Genomic DNA, 21,514 nt, shown 5'->3' on the forward strand with positions numbered 1-21,514 from the left:
AGTCTAGGTTAGTAGTTCATATTTGCAGTCAGGAATTTCTTTTTTTTTTTTTTTAAATAAATTTATTTATTTTTGGCTACGTTGCTTCTTCATTTCTGCGTGCAGGCTCTCTCTAGTGGTGGCGAGTGGGGGCTACTCTTCGTTGCAGCATGCAGGGTTCTCATTGCGGTGGCTTCTCTTGTTGCAGAGCATGGGCTGAAGACGTGCACCCTTCAGTAGCTGTGGCACGTGGGCTTCAGTAGTTGTGGCTCACGGGCTCTAGAGCGCAGGCTCAGTAGTTGTGGTGCACAGGCTTAGTTGCTCTACGATATGTGGGATCTTCCTGACCAGGGCTTGAACCCATGTCGCCTGCATTGGCAGGTGGATTCTTAACCACTGTGCCACCAGGGAAGCCCCAGGAATTTCAACTAAACAGTGTATCCTCAGAGTGGGTGAGAATCTTTGTTCGTATATTATTATATGCAGGTTCTAGCTATATACATACACTTCTAGTAACTATGGAAGAGGGGTGAAATATGCAGTTAGGCAGTGTCGGCAGGTCTCCTGCTTTCTGGATATGAATTCTTTCCTCTTCTGAACATCACATAAATTACTAGGGATATCTCTTGTCTCCCACGCCAGGACTCTAACTTTAGAGACTAGCTATCATAGCTTTATCTAGGGGAGAAACACTTCGTTAGCTAGCTACTCACTTTGCTTTTTGCTTCCGCTGCTTTTGGGTGGAAGTCTATAGTTGCTTCAGGCAGTGCCTGCTTCTTTCTCTAACCTCCAAATTCATTCATTCACTTACAAAATATTTATTGAGTGTCTACTACGTGCCAGGCACTAGTTTAGATACTGGGAATTCAGTGATGAACACAAAGTCCCTAGTCTCAAGAAACTTATATTCCAAGAGGAAGATAAACAAATACATAAGGTAATACAATTTCACAAAGTAATAATGCTTTTCTTTTTAGATCTTTTTCCTTGATGTGGACCACATTTAAAGTCTTTTATTGAGTTTGTTGTAATATGTTTTCTGTTTTGGTTTTTTGGCTTCAAGGCATGTGGGATCTTAACTCCCTGACCAAGGATTGAACCTACACCCCCTGAATTGGAAGGCAAAGTCTTAATGACTGAACCAGGGAAGTCCCCAAAGTAATAATACTTTGGAAAATAAAACAAAGGAAGGAGTCCCTCCCATCAGGAAGCTTGCACAAGACTCTCAGATAGCCTCACGCACACGAGGACAGACGGCAGAAGCAAAAAGAACTACAATTCTGCAGCCTGTGGAAGGAAAACCACATTCACAGAAAGACAGACAAAATGAAAAGGCAGAGGACTTTGTACCAGATGAAGGAATGAGATAAAACCCCAGAAAAACAACTAAATGAAGTGGAGATAGGCAACCTTCCAGAAAAAGAATTCAGAATAATGACATTCAACATGATCCAGGACCTTGGAAAAAGAATGGAGGCAAAGATTGAGAAGATGCAAGAAACGTTTAACAAAGACCGAGAAGAATTAAAGAACAAACAAACAGAGATGAACAATATAGTAACTGAAAAATACACTAGAGGGAATCAATAGCAGAATAACTGAAGCAGAAGAACGGATAAGTGACCTGGAAGACAGAAGGGTGGAATTCACTGCAGCAGAACAGAATAAAAAAAAAGAATGAAAAGAAATGAAGACAGCCTAAGAGACCTCTGGCACAACATTAAACGCAACAACACTCACACGATAGGGGTCCCAGAAGGAGGAGAGAGAGAAAGGACCCAAGAAAATATTTGAAGAGTTTACATTCAAAAACCTTCCCTAATATGGGAAAGGAAATAGCCACCCAAGTCCAGGAAGCGCAGAGAGTCCCAGGCAGGATAAACCCAAGGAGAAACACGCCAATGCACATAGTAATCAAACTGACAAAAATTAAAGACAAAAAAAACTACTGAAAGCAGCAAGGGAAAAACAACAAATAACATAAAAGGGAACTCCCATAAGGTTAACTAACAGCTGATTTCTCAGCAGAAACTCTACAAGCCACAAGGGAGTGACAGGATATATTTAAAGTGATGAAAGGGAGGAACCTACAACCAAGATTACTCTACCCGGCTACAACCAAGATTACTCTACCCGGCAAGGATCTCATCCAGATTCGATGGAGAAATCAAAAGCTTTACAGACAAGCAAAAGCTAAGAAAATTCAGCACCACCAAACCAGCTCTACAACAAATGCTAAAGGAACTTCTCTAAGTGGGAAACACAAGAGAAGAAAAGGACCTACAAAAACAAACCCAAAACAATTAAGAAAATGGTACTAGGAACATACACATCGATAATTACCTTAAAAGTGAATGGATTAAATGCTTCAACCAAAAGACACAGGCTTGCTGAATGGATACAAAAACAAGGCCCATATATATATATATGCTGTCTACAAGAAACCCACTTCAGACATAGGGACATATACAGACTGAAAGTGAGGGTATGGAAAAAGATACTCCATACAAATGGAAATCAAAAGAAAGCTGGAGGGGCTTCCCTGGTGGCACAGTGGTTGGGAGTCTGCCTGCCGATGCAGGGGACATGGGTTCGTGCCCCGGTCCAGGAAGATCCCACATGCTGCGGAGCGGCTGGGCCCCTGAGCCATGGCCGCTGAGCCTGCGAGCCAGAGCCTGTGCTCCGCGACGGGAGAGGCCACAACAGTGAGAGGCCCGCGTACCGCAAAAACAAATTTAAAAAAATAAAAAAAAAAGAAAACTGGAGTAGCAATACTCATATCAGATAAAATACACTTTAAAATAAAGAAGACAAGAGACAAGGAAGGACACTATATAATGATCAACGGATCAATCCAAGAATAAGATATGACAATTATAAATATATATGTACCCAACACAGGAGCACCTCAATTCATAAGGCAACTGCTAACAGCTATAAGAGGAAATCGACAGTAACACAATAATAGTGGGGGACTTTAACACCTCACTTACACCAATGGACAGATTATCCAGACAGAATATTAATAAGGAAACACAAGCTTTAAATGACAACAGACGTGACAACAGACGTGATAGGTATAACTGATATCTATAGGACCTTCCATCCAAAAACAGCAGATTACACTATCTTCTCAAGTGTGCACGGATCATTGTCCAGGATAGATCACATCTTGTATCACAAATTTAACAAAACTGAAATCATATCAAGCATCTTTTCTGACCACAACGCTATGAGATTAGGAATCAATCACAGGAAAAAAACGTAAAAAACATAAACACATGAAGCCTAAACCATACGTTATTAAATAACCAAGAGATCACGGAAGAAATCCAAGAGGAAATCAAAAAATACCTGGAGACAAATTACAATGAAAACAGGACAATCCATAACCTATGAGATGCAGAAAAAGCAGTTCTAAGGGGGGAAGTTTATAGCAATAGAAGTCTACCTCAAGAAACAAGAAAAATCTCAAATACAATCTAACTTTACACCTAAAGGAACTAGAGAAAGAAGAACAAACAACACCCAAAGTTAGTAGAAGGAAAGAAATCTAAAAGGTCAGAGCAGAAATAAATGAAATAGAAACAAAGAAAACAATACCAAAGATCAATAAAACTAAAAGCCGGGTTTTAGAGAAGATAAACAAAACTGATAAACCTTTAGCCAAACTCATCAAGAAAAAGAGAGAGCGGTCTCAAATCAATGAAATTAGAAATGAAAAAGAAGTTATAATGGACACCACAGAAATACAAAGCATCATAAGAGACTACTACAAGCAATTCTGTGCCAATAAAATGGACAACCTGGAAGAAATGCACAAGTTCTTGGAAAGGTGTAACCTTGCAAGACTGAACCAGGAAGAAACAGAAAATGTGATCAGACCAATCACAAGTAATGAAATTGAAACTGTAATTTAAAATTTTCCAACAAACGAAAGTCCAGGACCAGATGCCTTCACAGGTGAATTCTATCGAACATTTAGAGAAGAGCTAAAGCTAACACCCAGCCTTCTCAAACTCTTCCGAAAAATTGCAGAGGAAGGAACACTCCCAAACTAATTCTATGAGGCCACCATCACCCTGATACCAAAACCAGATAAAGATACTACAGAAAAAGAAAATTACAGATCAATATCACTCATGAATATAGATGCAAAAATCCTCAACAAAATACTAGCAAACAGTCCAAGAACACAGTAAAAGGATCATACACCATGATCAAGCGGGATTTATCCCAGGGATGCAAGCATTCTTCAATATATGCAAATTAATCAATGTGATACACCACATTAACAATTTGAAAAATAAAATCCATGTGGTCATCTCAACAGATGCAGGAAAAGCTTTTGACAAAATTCAACACCCATTTATGATAAAAACTCTCCAGAAAGTGGGCATAGAGGGAACCTACCTCAACATAATAAAGGTCATATACAACAAACACACAGCACACATCATTCTCAACGGTGAAACACTGAAAATATTTCCTCTAAGATCAGGAACAAGACAAGGACGTCCACTCTCACCACTATTATTCAACATAGTTTTGGAAGTCCTAGCCAAGGCAATCAGAGAAGAAAAAGAAATAAAAGGAATACAAATTGGAAAAGAAGAAGTAAACCTGTCACTGTTTGCAGATGACATGATACTATACATAGAGAATCCTAAAGATTTCACCAGAAAACTACTAGAGCTAATCAATGAATTTGGTAAAGTTGCAGGATACAAAATTAATGCACAGAAATCTCTTGCATTCCTATACATTAATGATGAAAAGTCTGAAAGAGAAATTAAGGAAACACTCCCACTTACCACTGCAGCAAAAAGAATAAAATACCTAGGAATAAACCTACCTAGGGAGACAAAAGACCTATATGCAGAAAACTACAAGACATTGATGAAAGAAATTAAAGATGATACACACAGATGGAAAGATATACCATGTTCTTGGATTGGAAGAATCAATACTGTGAAAATGACTATACTCCCGAAAGCAATCTACAGATTCAATGCAATCCCTATCAAATTACCAATGGCATTTTTTACAGAACTAGAACAAAAAATCTTAAAATTTGTATGGAAACACAAAAGACCCCGAACAGCCAAAGCAGTCATGAGTGAAAAAAACAGAGCTGGAGGAATCAGACTCCCTGACTTCAGACTATACTACAAAGCTACAGTAATCAAGACAATGTGGTTCTGGCACAAATACAGAAATACAGATAAATGGAACAGGATGGACAGTCCAGAGATAAACCCATGCACCTATGGTCAACTAATCTATGACAAAGGAGGTAAAGATATACAATGGAGAAAAGACAGTCTCTTCAATAAGTGGTGCTGGGAAAACTGGACAGCTACATGTAAAAGAATGAAATTAGAACACTCCCTAACACCATACACAAAAATAAACTGAAAATGGATTAAAGACCTAAATGTAAGGCCAGACAGTATAAAACTCTTAGAGGAAAACATAGGCAGAACACTCTATGACACAAAACACAGGAAGATCCTTTTTGACCCACCTCCTAGAGAAATGGAAATAAAAACAAAAATAAACAAATGCGACCTAATGAAACTTCTAAGTTTTTGCACAGCAAAGGAAAACATAAACAAGATGAAAAGACAACCCTCAGAATGGGAGAAAATATTTGCAAATTAAGCAAGTGACAAAGGATTAATCTCCAAAATTTACAAGCAGCTCATGCAGCTCAGTATCAAAAAAAACCCCACCCAATCAAAAAATGGGCAGAAGACCTAAATAGACATTTCTCCAAAGAAGACATACAGATGGCCAAGAAGCACATGAAAAGCTGCTCAACATCACTAATTATTAGAGAAATGCAAATCAAAACTACAATGAGGTATCACCTCACACCAGTTAGAATGGGCATCATCAGAAAAGCTATAAACAACAAATGCTGGAGAGGATGTGGAGAAAAGGGAACCCTCTTGCACTGTTGGTGGGAATGTAAATTGATACAGCCACTATGGAGAACAGTATGGAGGTTCCTTAAAAAACTAAAAATAGAATTACCATAGGACCCAGCAATCCTACTACTGGGCATATACCCAGAGAAAACCATAATTCAAAAAGACACATGCACCCCAATGTTCACTGCAGCACTATTTACAATAGCTAGGTCATGGAAGCAACCTAAATGCCCATCAACAGATGAATGGATAAAGAAGATGTGGTACATGTATACAATGGAATATTACTCAACCATAAAAAGGAACGAAATTCGGTCATTTGTAGAGACGTGGATGGGTCTACAGACTGTCATACAGAGTCAAGTAAGTCAGAAAGAAAAAACAAATATTGTATATTAACACATATATGTGGAACCTAGAAAAATGGTACAGAAGAACCGGTTTGCAGGGCAGAAATAGAGACACAGATGTAGAGAACAAACATATGGACACCAACGGGGGAAAGTGGTGGCGTGGTGGTGGCGGGATGAATTGGGAGATTGGGATTGACAAATATACACTAATATGTACAAAACAGATAGCTAATAAGAACCTGCTGTATAAAAAAATAAAATAAAATTCAAAAAACAAATAAAATAAAATTGGTTGTGGTGATGGTTTCACAACTCTGTGAATGTAGTCAAAACCAATGAATTATATACTTTAAATAGGTAAATTGTATGGTATGTGAATTATATCTCAATAAAGCTGTTACCAAAAATATAATAAGTAAATAAATAAAACAAAGGAAGGAGTAGAGCATGACTAAAGGGGAGCTATTTCAGATTTGGTGATAATTTCTCTGAGGTGGTAACAACATTTCAGCAAAGATGTGAATAATCAAAAGTAGAAAACTATACAAAGATGTAAAAGAGGGCCTTCAGAAGGAAACAAGTGTAAAGAAACTAAAAGGAAAACAGCCTGATATGTTTGAGAAATAGCAAAAAGGCTGATGTTAGTAAGTGAATAAGTGGTAGGAAATGAGTCCTGAGAAGCAGACAAGGGCCAGGTCACACACAGCCTTGTAACACATGATAAGCAGTTTGGGGAGGTAATGGGTGCTTCAAGCAAGATAATGACATGATTTGATTTATATATACTAAATGCCACGGGGAGAAGAGACTATAAGGAAAGCCCTCCCCAGGCAGATTGTTCCATATGTTTGGAAAGCATTTCTCTGGGCTTTATCCAGGGGACAAACACCAGAAGCTCAAAATAGAGCAAGGACCGGGAAACTGATGAATACTCCAGGGACTCTTCCGTTCTTCATATTCATTTACTTGGAGTCTGGTATATTTCTGAAACTTCTACACATACTTTCCGATGTTATTTCTTCTCCTAGTTTCTCTATCAATCCAATTTCACTGTTTCCTATCTTTCAGAAATTCACTGAAGTCTATCAGCTGATGGCAATCTTTCTCAAGTACTACCTTTAAAAAAACTTACCTAACTTATCTACTAACACATTCACTCAGAGTCCTCTGTACTCAAGAGTCCTGCTAAGTAGACACAAATATCCAGCAGACCTGCACGCAACTGACCTCCTTTAAGGCTCCCTTTAAAGTAACCCTAAGAGAGCCTTTTAGTTCTCACAATTCAGGCATCAGCACAAATCACATTTCTGTGGCCAAAAAAACTGCAAACAACCATACCTTCTCTGCTGGACTTCCTGTGGACGGACAAAAGCCATCACCATGTTGGTTAACTCCCTCCATAAATAAACAGCCCAGCCAACTGACTGTGGTAAAGTTGGTGAATTCTTCTGGCTACTTTATTTGAGAGGCATGACTAACACATCATGGTACTGTCAGCTGTAGGAATATTTATAGCAACTTTACACTAAACAGAATACTATCAGAACTTACTGAGAAAGAATTTTTTAAAAAATACACTTAGGCTATACCAAATTCTTAACAGGAAAAAATATTTTATCAGGAATAGATTCTCCAAAAAGAACTGTTTTTACAATTTCTAACCTTACTTCTTGGAAAATCATCCTTTGAAGTTGTCTGTAAAATTATCCTTAATAAAAATTAACACAGGGCTTCCCTGGTGGTGCAGTGGTTAAGAATCTGCCTGCGAATGCAGGGGACATGGGTTCAAGCGACCTGGTCTGGGAAGATCCCACATGCTGTCGAGCAACTAAGCCTGTGTGCCACAACTACTGAGCCTGCGCTCTAGAGCCCGCAAGCCACAACTACTGAGCCCATGTGCCACAACTACTGAAGCCCACGTGCCTAGAGCCCGTGGTCCACAACAAGAGAAGCCACCGCAATGAGAAGCCCGCGCACCGCAACAAAGAGTAGCCCCCGCTCGCTGCAACTAGAGAAAGCCCACGCACAGCAACGAAGACCCAAAGCAGCCAAAAATAAATAAGAAAATAAATTAAAAAAAAAATTTAACACAAACTTTTCCCCACAAGCTTCCAATAAAATTGGGAGATAGCGTTCCACAGGAAAACTTCCAAAACCACAGTATAAAGTATTGAGAAGGAATGAGTTCATCTGAATTAGAGTGTCAAAATGACCTTAATAATAATCCAACAGTTCTACTACATTCCTTCCAACGCTCTTTGGACCTCTCTTCAGTTTTTAGTAACGTGTCAGTCACAAAGCATAAGAGTTTCTCTAATGCATGGAGATCCAGACTCCATAAAACTCTCAGCCTCCAAAACTTTATCTCCACCCTCCTTTAATCTAAAGTTAACATTTCTAAGAGAATCACATTTTTTTCTATAGGTGCTGTGGCCTGACACATGGTATACTCCAACATGAATGTTCTATAAATGTGTCTATACTACCCATTTTCTAAAATCAAAATTCTATATAGCATTCTATATATCTATCCATCACATGTTTCTATCAATCCACTATCCAGTATTTGAACAAAACTTACTACATGCTATATTAACAGAACTGAGCCTTTTGGAATGCATGTCTTTAGCTCTCAGAACTATAAAATCTAGGTACAGATCTTTTATTAATATTTTACTTCGAATTTATTTATTCCTTCAAAACTCCATCAGCCAAAACACCATCACACGTAATTTCAGTGCTGTCATTCAGTACAGAGAGTAAAGAACAGTGAAGTAACTTTTAACACTTGCTATTTTACCCTTTTCAACATAATTCATCTCTGTAAGAGGCAGGCTTGGCAAGCTTGAAGCATGAACTCTGGAGTCTGACTCTTAGGTTCAAATCCCAGTTCTGGCACTGATGAGTGGTGTGGGAGCTTAGACAAGTTATTTAACTTTTCTGAGCCTCATTTACTTCATCTGTAAAATGGGAAAAATAATAATTAGTGTTTTCTCATAAACTTGTCATAGGTTTAAATGAGTTAATATCTATAAAGCTCTTAGAATAGTGTCTGGCACATAGTTAGGATGATATAACTGTTAAAGAAAAATAAAATAAAGAAATATCTTAGACATAAGCTAAACAGACTCAGGACAGAAATGTGGTCCTGAGTGAAAGTCAATTCATTAACTAGTTCCTCTTAGTTTTTCAAAGGGCAAAATATTAAAATTACTAAAGGTAAGGTCCAGGGACTTCCTTGGAGGTCCAGTGGTTAAGACTTCACCTTCCAATGCAGGGGGTGCAGGTTCAATCCCTGTTGGGGGAGCTAAGATCCCACATGCTTCACAACCAAAGGCCAAAAAAACAAAACAGATGCCAAACTGTAACAAATTTAGTAAAGACTTTAAAAATGATCCACATCAAAAAAAAAATCTTTAAAACAAAACAAAACAAAACCCAACAACAACAACAACAAAGGTAAGGTCCAAATAACAAGAGATTCCTGTGAGAGATTAAACAAGTTGGGCCTGTAGCTGATACTCTGTCCCTGGCTTTGATTCCAACACTCTGCACAAGAACTTCCTTCCAAGTCCTCAGGAAAGCTGTTTTCAAGCTCCTGGGCAATAAAACATTGAGTATCAATCACGTCCTGTTACTTAGCAAATATGAACTCATCATGGTCACAAATACTTTCAGGAGATCCAACTGTGAGTTGTGAGTTACTAATAGCTAACATTTATGTAATGTTTTTTATGGGTCAGGCACTGTTCTAAGTACTTTACGTATATTAACTCTTTTAATCCTCTCAATAAGTCTATAAGATATGTACTGTTTACTATTATCACCATTTTACAGATGAGAAAACTGAAGCATAGAGAGTAACTCAACCAAGGTCAAATACCTAATAACTCACCAACGTGGAATTCAAGCCCAGGCAGCCTACCTTCAAAGCCTGAGGTTTTAAACCATAGCTTCGTGCCTAAGTACAGAACATCACAGACAGGACGAATGATTTTAAAAAGCTGGCCAAGTTAAAAATATATGCTGGGACTTCCCTGGTGGCACAGTAGTTAAGAATCCGCCTGCCAATGCAGGGGACACCGGTTCGATCCCTGGTCTGGTAAGATCCCACATGCTGTGGAGCAACTAAGCCCGTGCGCCACAACTACTGAGCCTGTGCTCTAGAGCCTGCGAGCCACACTACTGAGCCTGCGTGCCTAGAGCCCGTGCTCCGCAGCAAGAGAAGCCACCGCAATGAGAAGCCCATGCACTGCAACGAAGAGTAGCCCCAGCTCACCGCAACTAGAAAAAGCCTGCGCACAGCAACGAAGACCCAATGCAGCCAAAAATAATTAATTTATTTATTTAAAAAAAATGTATGCTATGTCATGCTACAGTCACCAATAGCCAGAACTCACAAGCCAGGTAATGAGAAGATACTAAGAAAGCCAGTTTTCTTCTTTATTCTTTCTCATTCTCGTTCTTCCCCCAGGCCTCCCAAATAAATATGAGTTAATACAAGAGAAATGCTTTAAATAGTGCCTGGCACATAGGAAGTGCTCATTACGTGTTAAGAGGAGGTAGTGGTAAAAACAGTAGTGTATGCCTGCTGACCCTGCCTCACTCTAATAGCTGTGATATGCTAGGAACTGTTGATATCTCTACCATCTTTCCCCCTTTATGATTAGAGGAAATGAAATCAGGATAATAAATAAATACGGTCCACTGTAACAAATCCTAATGACTCTTCAATTGTGTTACTTTGACCTGACTATATACACAGAAGGAAAACTGCTTCACTCCTTGGCTCTCTTTTCTTGGTTTACAAAGACTGGAATGGGGCCAGAAAAAAGCAGAATAAAGCAGCTTTGTAACCTTTTGACTACTTGCCAAGAACAGGAGCAAGGTTTGTGAAAGGAACTTAATCAAACTAAACTTTGACTGTCAGATGGAAACTAGAAAAGGATTCTAATGATAAAAGCTCTACACATGACCAAGCGTTGTCAACCTCATGATTCTGTATCACTGCAGTTTTTTAAATGATGTGCCTAGACACAGAGTAAAGGACAGAGGTGACAGTAACAATAATTGGGGCAACAGGGTCTCCCTCTCTCAACTGTTCTGCACAATTATTTAGGTTAAAAGATTAAGAAAATCAAGATATATTTCAGTGAAAAAAAACCTAACAAACCCAAACATCTCCAATTCCCAAAAAACAATATTGGAAAAAATCTAGCAGTCACTAGAATTTTTCAAACTGCAGGTTCAACACATTACTGGGTTATCATATCCATTTAGTGGATACCAACAGTTTGTTTTGAATGAAATGCAATTAAACAAAATAAACAGAAAACATTACAATGCATCACCAATAGTAAAAATAAATATTGTTTCATGAAACGTCTGTTTCAATTTTAAATATTAATATGTACATATATGTGTATAAGTACTGGATGACAATGAAAAATGCATCTTATAGTGGGGTTGTGATCAAAAAAGTTTGAATGCCATTTTACCCAAAGACTTTAAGAAACTGACCAGGGACTTCCCTGGCGGTCCAGTGGTTAAGACTCCGTGCTCCCAATGCATGGGGGCCGGGTTTGACCCCGGTCAGGGAGATAGATTCCGCATGCCACAACTAAAGATCCCGCACACTGCAACTAAGACCCCGTGCAGCCAAAATAAATACTTTTTAAAAATAAAAAAACTGACCAGTCAAAAAGGAGGGAAATATCCACTTCAAGCTACATATGAAAGAACACTCAAAGTTTTAGTGGTTCTCTAAATTACAGTTTTTTAAAGGCAAGCCTCTGAAAATGAACAAAAAAGGAAAAAGGAACCATCTGGGTAAGAATCAATAGTTTACCATAGTTATTTCAAATAAGCAACAATTTCACCGAATGAGAGGTACCAAGACTAAATAAATATTACTAACAGGAGATAAACAGAAATGAGATAAAGCAAAGATTTTCAGTTCATCTAGCTATTAAATACCACACTAATATGACAGATGGTGCATAAGCAAAAGCTCTAGTACTCACTCTCAAGAACACTTATTTTTTAATGTTATCTAATCACTGCTTCCTAACCTATAGCAAAGTTAAAAACTGATGAAAAGGAAAAACAGATTTGAAAAACTCAGTGAAGTAATAACACACTGATTACTAGGGTATGTTTTTTAATAAGATATGTATGTACTCTTTTGTATCCTAAAATGTTCTCTAAATTCTGAAACATTTCAAGAAAAAGTCATACACACGCATTTTGGATTATGCTGTCAGTAAAGAGAGTGAGATTATCATATTAATATAATCAATCTAGTAGGAAAAAATTAACATCGCTGTGCTAAATTAAAATGCCCTCTTATTTTGAAAAAAGGAGGAACAACAGGTGAATCTGACCTAAATCTTTTTCAACTACTATGGAAACTAAAGAATAAGTTCAATTCCACCTAAGAGCTAATCATTCTAATTTATTCCCATAGTAACAGTGCTGATAGCAACAAACTACCAATTTTCCTAAATTCAGTAACTGTTACATTATTAAATTTCAGGCGAAAGGAAACTATTGAAATTTTAGAAAATAAACTGATTACCAAACCCACATATAAAAGAGAGTTGCTTTTGAAATAAAAATCAAATGTTTAAATCAAAGTAAAGAACATTCTAAATACCAGTAAGTAAATCATCATAGCAAAGCTTACACTTTTCACCTCAATAACAATACTTTTCTGACAGAGAAAAAAAAAATCAAGACAAAAGCTACTATTAAAAATCAGTGCACTTAATTAACATGTCTGAATTAATAAAGGGGGGTTAATAGTATATAAGAATGAAAATAAGTAGTATTCCTAACCAAGTGTCACTTCTGACTAGAAACAACGGTAGTTTTTTTGTTAACCAGATTCCATGATTCTCAAGTGTATTCAAAAATACTCAGAAAAATAACTTCTTATCACATGTAAGTCCCAGGCTCTTCCATTAAGCTGCACTCAACTGATATAAAATCATCTCCTTCCCTTAGAGATGCAACAAAATTTTTAAATCTGGAAATAATAAAAGTACAAAAAAGTAATAGTAATATGATTAACAATATTCTAAATGATTATTTGCATTTTTATTTAAAAAGGAATTGTTTTATGAAAGTACACCTCCTCTTTTCTAAAGTAAAAAGACTAATTTAAATATATTACTCTAAACATGTAAGTCCTGAAGAAATGGATGCACTTAATTTTGTACAAATTTCCAAATCTCAAAATGAGACTATAGGTAAGTCAGAAATTTCAGCTTTAGTCTTCTGTTTTATATTTCAAAGTTGCTAAATTCATATTGGGGACAGTAAGATTTCAGAGTTCAAGACTATTACATAAATTTATTTACTATTCTGCAAATCAGAGAAAGGGAAAAAATTAATGTCAAGGGGTAAACATTTTAGTAACATAGAATGCATTTTATTAAATAAACTGCCTTTTCTCCAAATAACTCAAAAGTAATTGACTTCCATATGATAATTTTTTTAAGAGGGAAGGATATGGATATTACTTGCTTTCTTAATATGTTGTTTTTGCCATCTAAGAAACCTAGGTAGTAAAGGGTTTGCTATTTGCCTTAAGCCAGCATTTATAAAAGGACCAGGTAAAACCCCTCTCTAAAGTTCCCAACCAAATGCAGTATTCTTCTATGTTTCAGAGAAATTGGATTTTTTAACTGTTTTAACCTATGAAGGAAGAAATCATTAAACTAGTAGAACTTTGTACAAAAAGGTCATGAACTCTGGAGCTAGAAAAGCTAAGTTCAAATCCACCTCTCCTGCCAACTAGCTGTGGTACTTTGGGCAAATTGTGTAACTTCTGTGCCTTGGTTTTCTCATTTGTAAATGGAGATAAATATAGTACTTACTTCATAGTGTTGTAAGGATTAAAGCGTTAATACTATATGTAAGCCACTTGGTAATTCCTGGCACAGAGTAAGTGCTACACAAAATGTGCTTTTTTAAAAAAATTACTGCTTTACCACTACAGATTTTTACAGTTCAGTTGTGAAAAAGTTTCCCAAATGAAAATTATTTAATTGTATGTATAAAGAACATGACTTTATTTATATTAATTAAGCTGTGATACAGATTAATGCAAGAACCTTAAACTCAAATAATGAAATCACTGAGTGTTTTGAAAATAGAAAATCATAAAATCTAGTTAAAAAAATCATATGCCGTTGTACTGATAAGAATTGACACCTTTTTAGGATTAAATAAAGCTTATTTTCATTCTAATATGTTAAGTCTTTCTTTTTCCCTACACCCTGGTGATGCAGGTTATGTTTAGTCTTATAGTTTAACTCAGATATATACAAATAAAGTCAAATTCAGAATCTAAGTGTAAATGTCAGCCTTGTATAATGTCACCTAGTTCATATGAACTGTCTATATATGTAATATAACTGTACATAGTAGGTATCCAATAAAAAAATTGCTGAAAGGAATGTATTACAAAGATTATTACTATTTCCTAACTACTATAAAACTATTTGGTTTTATTTCCTAGGGAATAAAAACAAATTTAAGTAGTACAAATATTAACCAAGCTAATAAGTTAAAGTGCATCCAACACAATCTGTAGCAAGATCTTTAAGATATTAAGCGCTGACCGCCTTGGGCTAATCTGTTAATTAACTTACAATAAGTCAGCACTATCTACAGTTCCTCTTCTGGTTTAAAATACTACTACATATTTAAAAGGGGAAAATAGCAAAGATAAATTTTATGAAGCCCATATTTCAAATATCCTTTTTAATATACTATAAATAATAGAGAAAATACCCTAATTATTTCTACATTTAATAATTAGATACCCTAGATCTTAGGTTAATGGGATCAAATAAAAACATCAAGATGATCAGGTCGCTGCTGTTTGCTGTGTTCTCTGCCAATAAAACATAATAAGGCAGTTTTTGCTTAAGCCATATATTCTGTACAAGAACATGCACCTGTATTTTTAAGTTAATCCGCAGATAGAAAGTCCACATATTTTTCCACTTTACTATAAATATTACAATTCGGCCCCTTGGTATAAACCAATTAAATGAATGTATTGGAAAAAAATAACTATTCTTAATATCCTTAAATACATTTGGAACTATTTCTATGTTGAACTATATTCTATGTTGAACAATTCTGAACTATTCTTCCTCCATTTAAATCACAAAGAAGTTAAAATATCCTGCTATTATATGCAGAACACAAAAATCTTTTAGACAACTACCAAAAAAGAAGTTCTATGAGCCTTTTGTCTGTAAACAAAACAAAAAGAATGAAGTCATGGAGTGGCTTAGGCAGATCACAGAAACCATCATACCGCAAGGTACAAATGACCAGGACACTGTAAAAATTTTAAATTTTTAAAACTGCATTTTCCTTAAAACATATCCTAGGGTTCAAGGATAAAAATTAAAGCATGTAAAACAAAGTACAGTAGCAAGTAAAATGACAAAAAGTAACAATCAAAAATAATCAAACAAAAAAATCCTGCAGGCATAAAACTAATATGCATAAATGTATTTTAAATTGAGCCATCGGGGTTACAAACTAAGACTTTGCCAAACTAAAGCAGAAATTTTTATAGGAAACCGACAGTCATTCCTCTCCTGACCTTTAAAAACACATACACTATGTTGTCTCTAGTGATATTTTTTCCTTTGGCAGCTAAGCATGAGGTGTAGGCTTTTCAGTAATTATAAAGTCTATCACTGTTCTGTACAAACAATAGGACTATGAATACAACTGCTCCAATGAGACCACAGGATGTTCGTTTCATGTTAAGGGCTTTTATGCAGAATTTGTATCATAATAGGCCAAAGAGATTTTAGAAGAAAAGAGAGAGAGAAAGAGACTCCCTAAGACTTTTCAACTTCTACTTCTGTACAACAGTTTCTTTCTGGAGTCCCTCTTTGAAGGCAAAATGACTTCAGCCTTGAATTTTAAATTCTGCATCATAGATTTCTTAACCTAAAACGTTTATTCCTATGACATAAATTTATTGAAATGAACCACTAAATACAATATTGTGCTCTCCAGCCTACAGCTTTGAAAGAACTAAAACCCATTTCTCTAACACATGAACAGGACTTATTTGTGAATAATGACGTTGGGGAAAACACCACCAATTTAAACCCTGATTTCCGTATTTTGTAAAATAAAGGGATAAGTTTGAACTCTTCTGGTTCCCTCCAGCTGTGAACTATAGAAATCAATCTAGATTTAAACAGGCATGCTGAAGAAGTAAAAAGTTCAGAAATGAAAAAGGGTGAAAGAGGGCCTTGCAGCAATCCAAATATGGGTATGTATGTACAAAAAACAAAGGGTCCCCCAGTCTGGAGGTAAGAAAACATAAGAGTGTCAGCCCATATTCATTGGGGTTAGTTTTTAAAGATTGGGAAATGATGAGGCCAGGATGAACAGAAGCTAGAGTTTCCAATGTAGGTGCTGGGTTCGAGGAAGTACTACTAAGGAGCTTTCAAAAGGGCTTCCCTCAGCAGTGAAATAATTCCTGAAAGCCAACCAGAAGGGTCCTTCTCTGTGGCTTCTAGGACTAATACGGCCAAGTTCCAAAGTCCTTTGCTAAAAATAGCTGAAGGGATCAGCCCAATTTTGGAATACGCCAAGGTCTATGCGATGTTTGCATATGTATATGTCTCATATAATGAGGGAGACTTTTCTATAACTTATTAGTCAAAAGAAAAGCATATGCTAAAAGCTGTATTTATTCTGTTCACTGAAGTACTAAATTTTAGAGCACAATTTACATGAGAACAGAAACTGATCACACAAAAACATTTATAATCAAATGCTAGAAATACACCATAAATATTGGAAAGACAAAAATAAAAATTATCCAACTGTGTCTCAAAATATACCTCAGATAACAAATTTTGGAAAACAGGACACTAACCCTTATTAAAACTAATCCCTTCATTTTAGAGATGACTAAAAGCCTACAGAGACATTTAAGAAATTTACGAGAAACTGAAGTGTCAAAATGAGAAAAAGATGGTTTCAAGACGGTGAAAACAGTAAAGAAAAAAAGAGTCAGAAGAATATGCTAAGTAATAAAGTAATGTAATGTCTGGTCTATGAAGAAAAACAGAAAACTTGTCAATACAGTAACAATGAAGAAACAATGTATAAGAAGCAAAGATAAAGATACACATGCACACTGAGTTCAACTAAAGAAAATGTACTTCGAAACTACTATAATGAACTCTAACAGAAATTTTTTCAGTAACAGTACACTAAAATTTTTGTCAATAAGCTTAAAAGTCTGGGGCTAATAATCTCCCAAGAAACTCTGTCCTCCAACATAGCAACTGTCCTGTAAGTAAAGCCCATGCAGAAAACAGAGCTGATCATCCCAGAACATCCGCATTTTTGCCTCAGTTGTGCATATCCATTCCCATGGGACAGAGAACAAGAAAATGACAGAACGTCCTCATGACCTGTCGATTAACAAGATGACACAAGCCCAATCTACCAGCAATTCCGAGTGCCTGCCACCTGTTAGCCTGCTCTAGCGAAAGCCCCCAAAACTGTGCTCCAGCGAAGAACTGGGAACGCCTTTGTTGTTCCCTAACCATGGAAATTCAGTCTAACCCAGCGCCTTAAGGAAAACTTCCCCCAGGCCGGGTAAATCTGCCCAGATCCGGGCTTGGGCAAAGGCCTCCTTTGGCGAAGAAAAGGAGGGAGAACCCCAGGCGAAGCACAAATGTCACCTACTCGTCCCGGGAGGAGTAGGGGTCAAGGATGAAGGAAGTTGGAGAACCAGGACCTAGGACCCCAGAGAGAGACAGGCTCAGTTTCGCAGTGGAGCAGGGTGAGCACAACGAGGAGGTGGGTCGTCCTGCTGTGTGAAAAAACAACAAGATCCCAGGATCAACAGTCGGGGAAGAGAGGTGCTAAAGTGAGAGTAGGGGCAAAACCGAGGGGCAGTGGCTTAGGTAAGCGCTGAGGCGAAAAGGCAAGAAACCAGGGCTTTTAAAAGGCGGATGAGGCGGATGAGGCGGAGGAAAAATAGCAAGGCGAGAGGTGAGCGGCGACAAAACAGGCTCAGCTGAAGGGAAAGAGGCGAGGCCGGCTTCGGGGGGAAGGAATGAAATGAGCTCAGGAAGCATTGCAGGGACAAGGGACAGGCAAAGAGAACCCCCACCCACAGGGACCGGGACACAACACTTGACCCGGCCCTCTACAGGCTGTACTCGACCGGCCGCACTCAGAACCTGTCGGGAGCGGAGACTCACCCAAAGGCTGCAGAGGCCCCACAGCAGGACATGGGGACCGGTCCAAACACACAGGAGAACCAAGCGGCTGCAGGAAACGGCGGCGCTGGTGCGACCCGGATGCGCATCCCTAGAAACCGGAAGTTGGCGGCCAGGGTCATCACACAATCCACACCTCGTTCCAACAGAAGCCTTTGGGCGCATGTGTCAGGCCTCACGTGGAGGGGCGGGGAAGCGCCTAGACCCCGCCCACTCGACCGTCCCGGGAGCCCCGCCCCTAGTTACGGCCCTCCCGGCCCCTCGGTGGTGCTTGGGGCGGGTAGGTTGGTTCATGCGGCGCCTGGGTACCACTGAGGCCCAAGCAGCACCGGTAAAAAAAAAAATACTCAGCACTCATGTTTCAGGAAGGTGTTTTAAGTTGCGTGTAAATCTTGTCTCTCTAAAGCGAAAGTGAAATGTTGGACGTATTTGGTAGATTTAGAAAAACTGTGGGAGGAAGAATCGCTAGGAAATTATGGAAGGCACTTGGAGGGGAGGCTAGCCCAAGGTGATGGTTTTATTCCGGTATTAGTTTATTCCTAATATTGTATTGAGCTTCCAGTTAACTTCTATTTCGTGCACAATATTTTATGTAATAATTTTATCAGAAACAAGGTTTTTAAATGCTTCGTTAACGTTAAATTACTACCCCAATATGGAAAAGGAGCAGGGTTGAATTAAGGTTTTGTGGGGGCCTGAAGTTTATTCAATTCGGGGGCTCTCTTTAAGTAAACCCACAATTACAAATACAATATTAGGTCTAAAAATGAATCTTTAGTGTTAGCAAAGAAATCACAAGTTAAAAAATTTCATAAATAACACAAAATCCAGAAAAAATAAACACTATTAGTTGATACACCTCTAAAGTACGTTTTTTTCCTACCTTTTTTGGCTGTATCTTCTTTGATCACCTTTTCCTATGACAATTTACTAAGCAATATCATTTACCAAGATCCTTGACTCCTGTCTCTGACACCATACATCTAAATCATCAGCAAATTCTTCAGGATCTACCTTTAAAATCTGTCCAGATTGTGACTATTTACTGCCTCTGTTGGTATAAGCCACAGTTAATGTGTGGCTGTTTGCTGTTTTTATACACTTGCCCTTCCAGGGTCTATTAACACAGCAGCAGTGGGCTCCTGTTAAAACCTTAATCAGATCAGGTCCCTCCTCCAGTGGATTCCTATTTCTAAGTGAAAACCAGAATCCTGCATAAGCCTAGAGGACCCTCAAGACTTGACACCCCCCAGTACAAATAACCTCATCTCCTACTCTTTCCATTAACCCTCTTTTCAAGGCACATTGGCCTCTTTGCTATTCTTCTAACCTGCACATAGACTCAGGGTATTTGTGCTTGCTGATCCCTCTGCCCAGAATGTTCTTCCTCCAGATAACTGCATCTTTCACCCTATCACTTCTTTTACATCTTGGTTCAAATGTCACCCTCTCAACGAGAACTTTCCTAACACTATATTTGAAATTAAAGTATTACCCACAAAAATAAACTCAAAATGGATTAAAGACCTAAATGTAAGGCCAGACACTATAAAACTCTTAGAGGAAATCATAGGCAGAACACTCTATGACATAAATCACAGCAAGATTCTTTTTGACCCACCTCCTAGAGACATGGAAATAAAAACAAAAATAAACAAATGGGACCTAATGAAACTTAAAAGCTTTTGCACAGCAAAGGAAAACATAAACAAGATGAAAAGACAACCCTCAGAATGGGAGAAAATATTTGCCAATGAAGCAACTGACAAAGGATTAATCTCCAAAATTTGCAAGCAGCTCATGCAGTTCAATATCAAAAAAACAAACAACCCAATCCAAAAATGGGCAGAAGACCTAAATAGACATTTCCCCAACAAAGATATACAAATTTCCAAAAAACACATGAAAGGATGCTCAACATCACTAACATTAGAGATGTTAGTGATGCAAATCTCTACGAGGTTTTGATTTGCATTTGCATTAAATGCAAATCAAAACTACAATGAGGTATCACCTCACACCAGTCAGAATGGCTATCACCAAAAACTGTACAAACAATAAATGCTGGAGAGGGTGTGGAGAAAAGGGAACCCTATTGAACTGTTGGTGGGAATGTAAATTGATACAGCCACTATGGAGAACAGTATGGAGGTTCCTTAAAAAACTAAAAATAGAATTACCATATGACCCAGCAATCCCACTACTGGACATATACCCTGAGGAAACCATAATTCAAAAAGAGTCATGCACCACAATGTTCATTGCAGCACTATTTACAATAGCCAGGACATGGAAGCAACCTAAGTGTCCATCAACAGATGAATAGATAAAGAAGATGTGGCACATATATATAATGGAATATTACTCAGCCATAAAAAGAAACGAAATTGAGTTATTTGTAGTGAGGTGGATGGACTTAGAGTCTGTCCTACAGAGTGAAGTAAGTCAGAAAGAGAAAAACAAATACTGTATGCTAACACATATATATGGAATCTTAAAAAAAAAATGGCTCTGAAGAACCTAGGGGCAGGACAGGAATAAAGATGCAGACGTAGAGAATGGACTTGAGGACACGGGGAGGGAGAAGGGTAAGCTGGGACGAAGTGAGAGAGTGGCACGGACATATATACACTACCAAATATAAAATAGAAAGCTAGTGGGAAGCACCCGCATAGCACAGGGAGATCAGCTCGGTGCTTTGTGACCACCTAGAAGGGTGGGATAGGGAGGGTGGGAGAGAGATGCAAGAGGGAGGAGATATGGGGACGTATGTATATGTATAGCTGATTTCACTTTGTTATACAGCAGAAACTAATACACCATTGTAAAGCAATTATACTCCAATAAAGATGTTTTAAAAAATTAAAGTATTACCATCCTCCCTGCACTTCCTAGTCCAGTTCCCTCACTTAATTTTTCTATAATAACATTTTTCCCGTCCAACAATTTGCTAGTGAAT

General features: G+C 37.7%; 1 protein-coding gene across 2 annotated transcripts in view; it reads right to left on the reverse strand.

Moving 5' to 3' along the window:
• The window catches only part of EYA3 (EYA transcriptional coactivator and phosphatase 3), a 103,320-nt gene extending 84,680 nt beyond the window's left edge, over positions 1–18,640 (reverse strand). Inside the window, exons 1-2 of one of the 2 annotated variants that reach the window (XM_060017164.1) lie at positions 18,538–18,632; positions 9,069–9,228 (exon numbers count right to left, since the gene is read on the reverse strand). The gene's annotated coding sequence lies outside the window, so the exon portion shown is untranslated. Of the gene's footprint in view, positions 1–9,068; positions 9,229–18,537 lie in introns of both variants that reach the window. The other variant, XM_060017171.1, reaches the window with a different exon arrangement.
• Positions 18,641–21,514: the final 2,874 nt, after the last annotated feature.

The sequence above is a fragment of the Delphinus delphis genome, chromosome 1 (assembly GCF_949987515.2).
Source record: "Delphinus delphis chromosome 1, mDelDel1.2, whole genome shotgun sequence".
Lineage (NCBI taxonomy): Eukaryota > Metazoa > Chordata > Mammalia > Artiodactyla > Delphinidae > Delphinus > Delphinus delphis.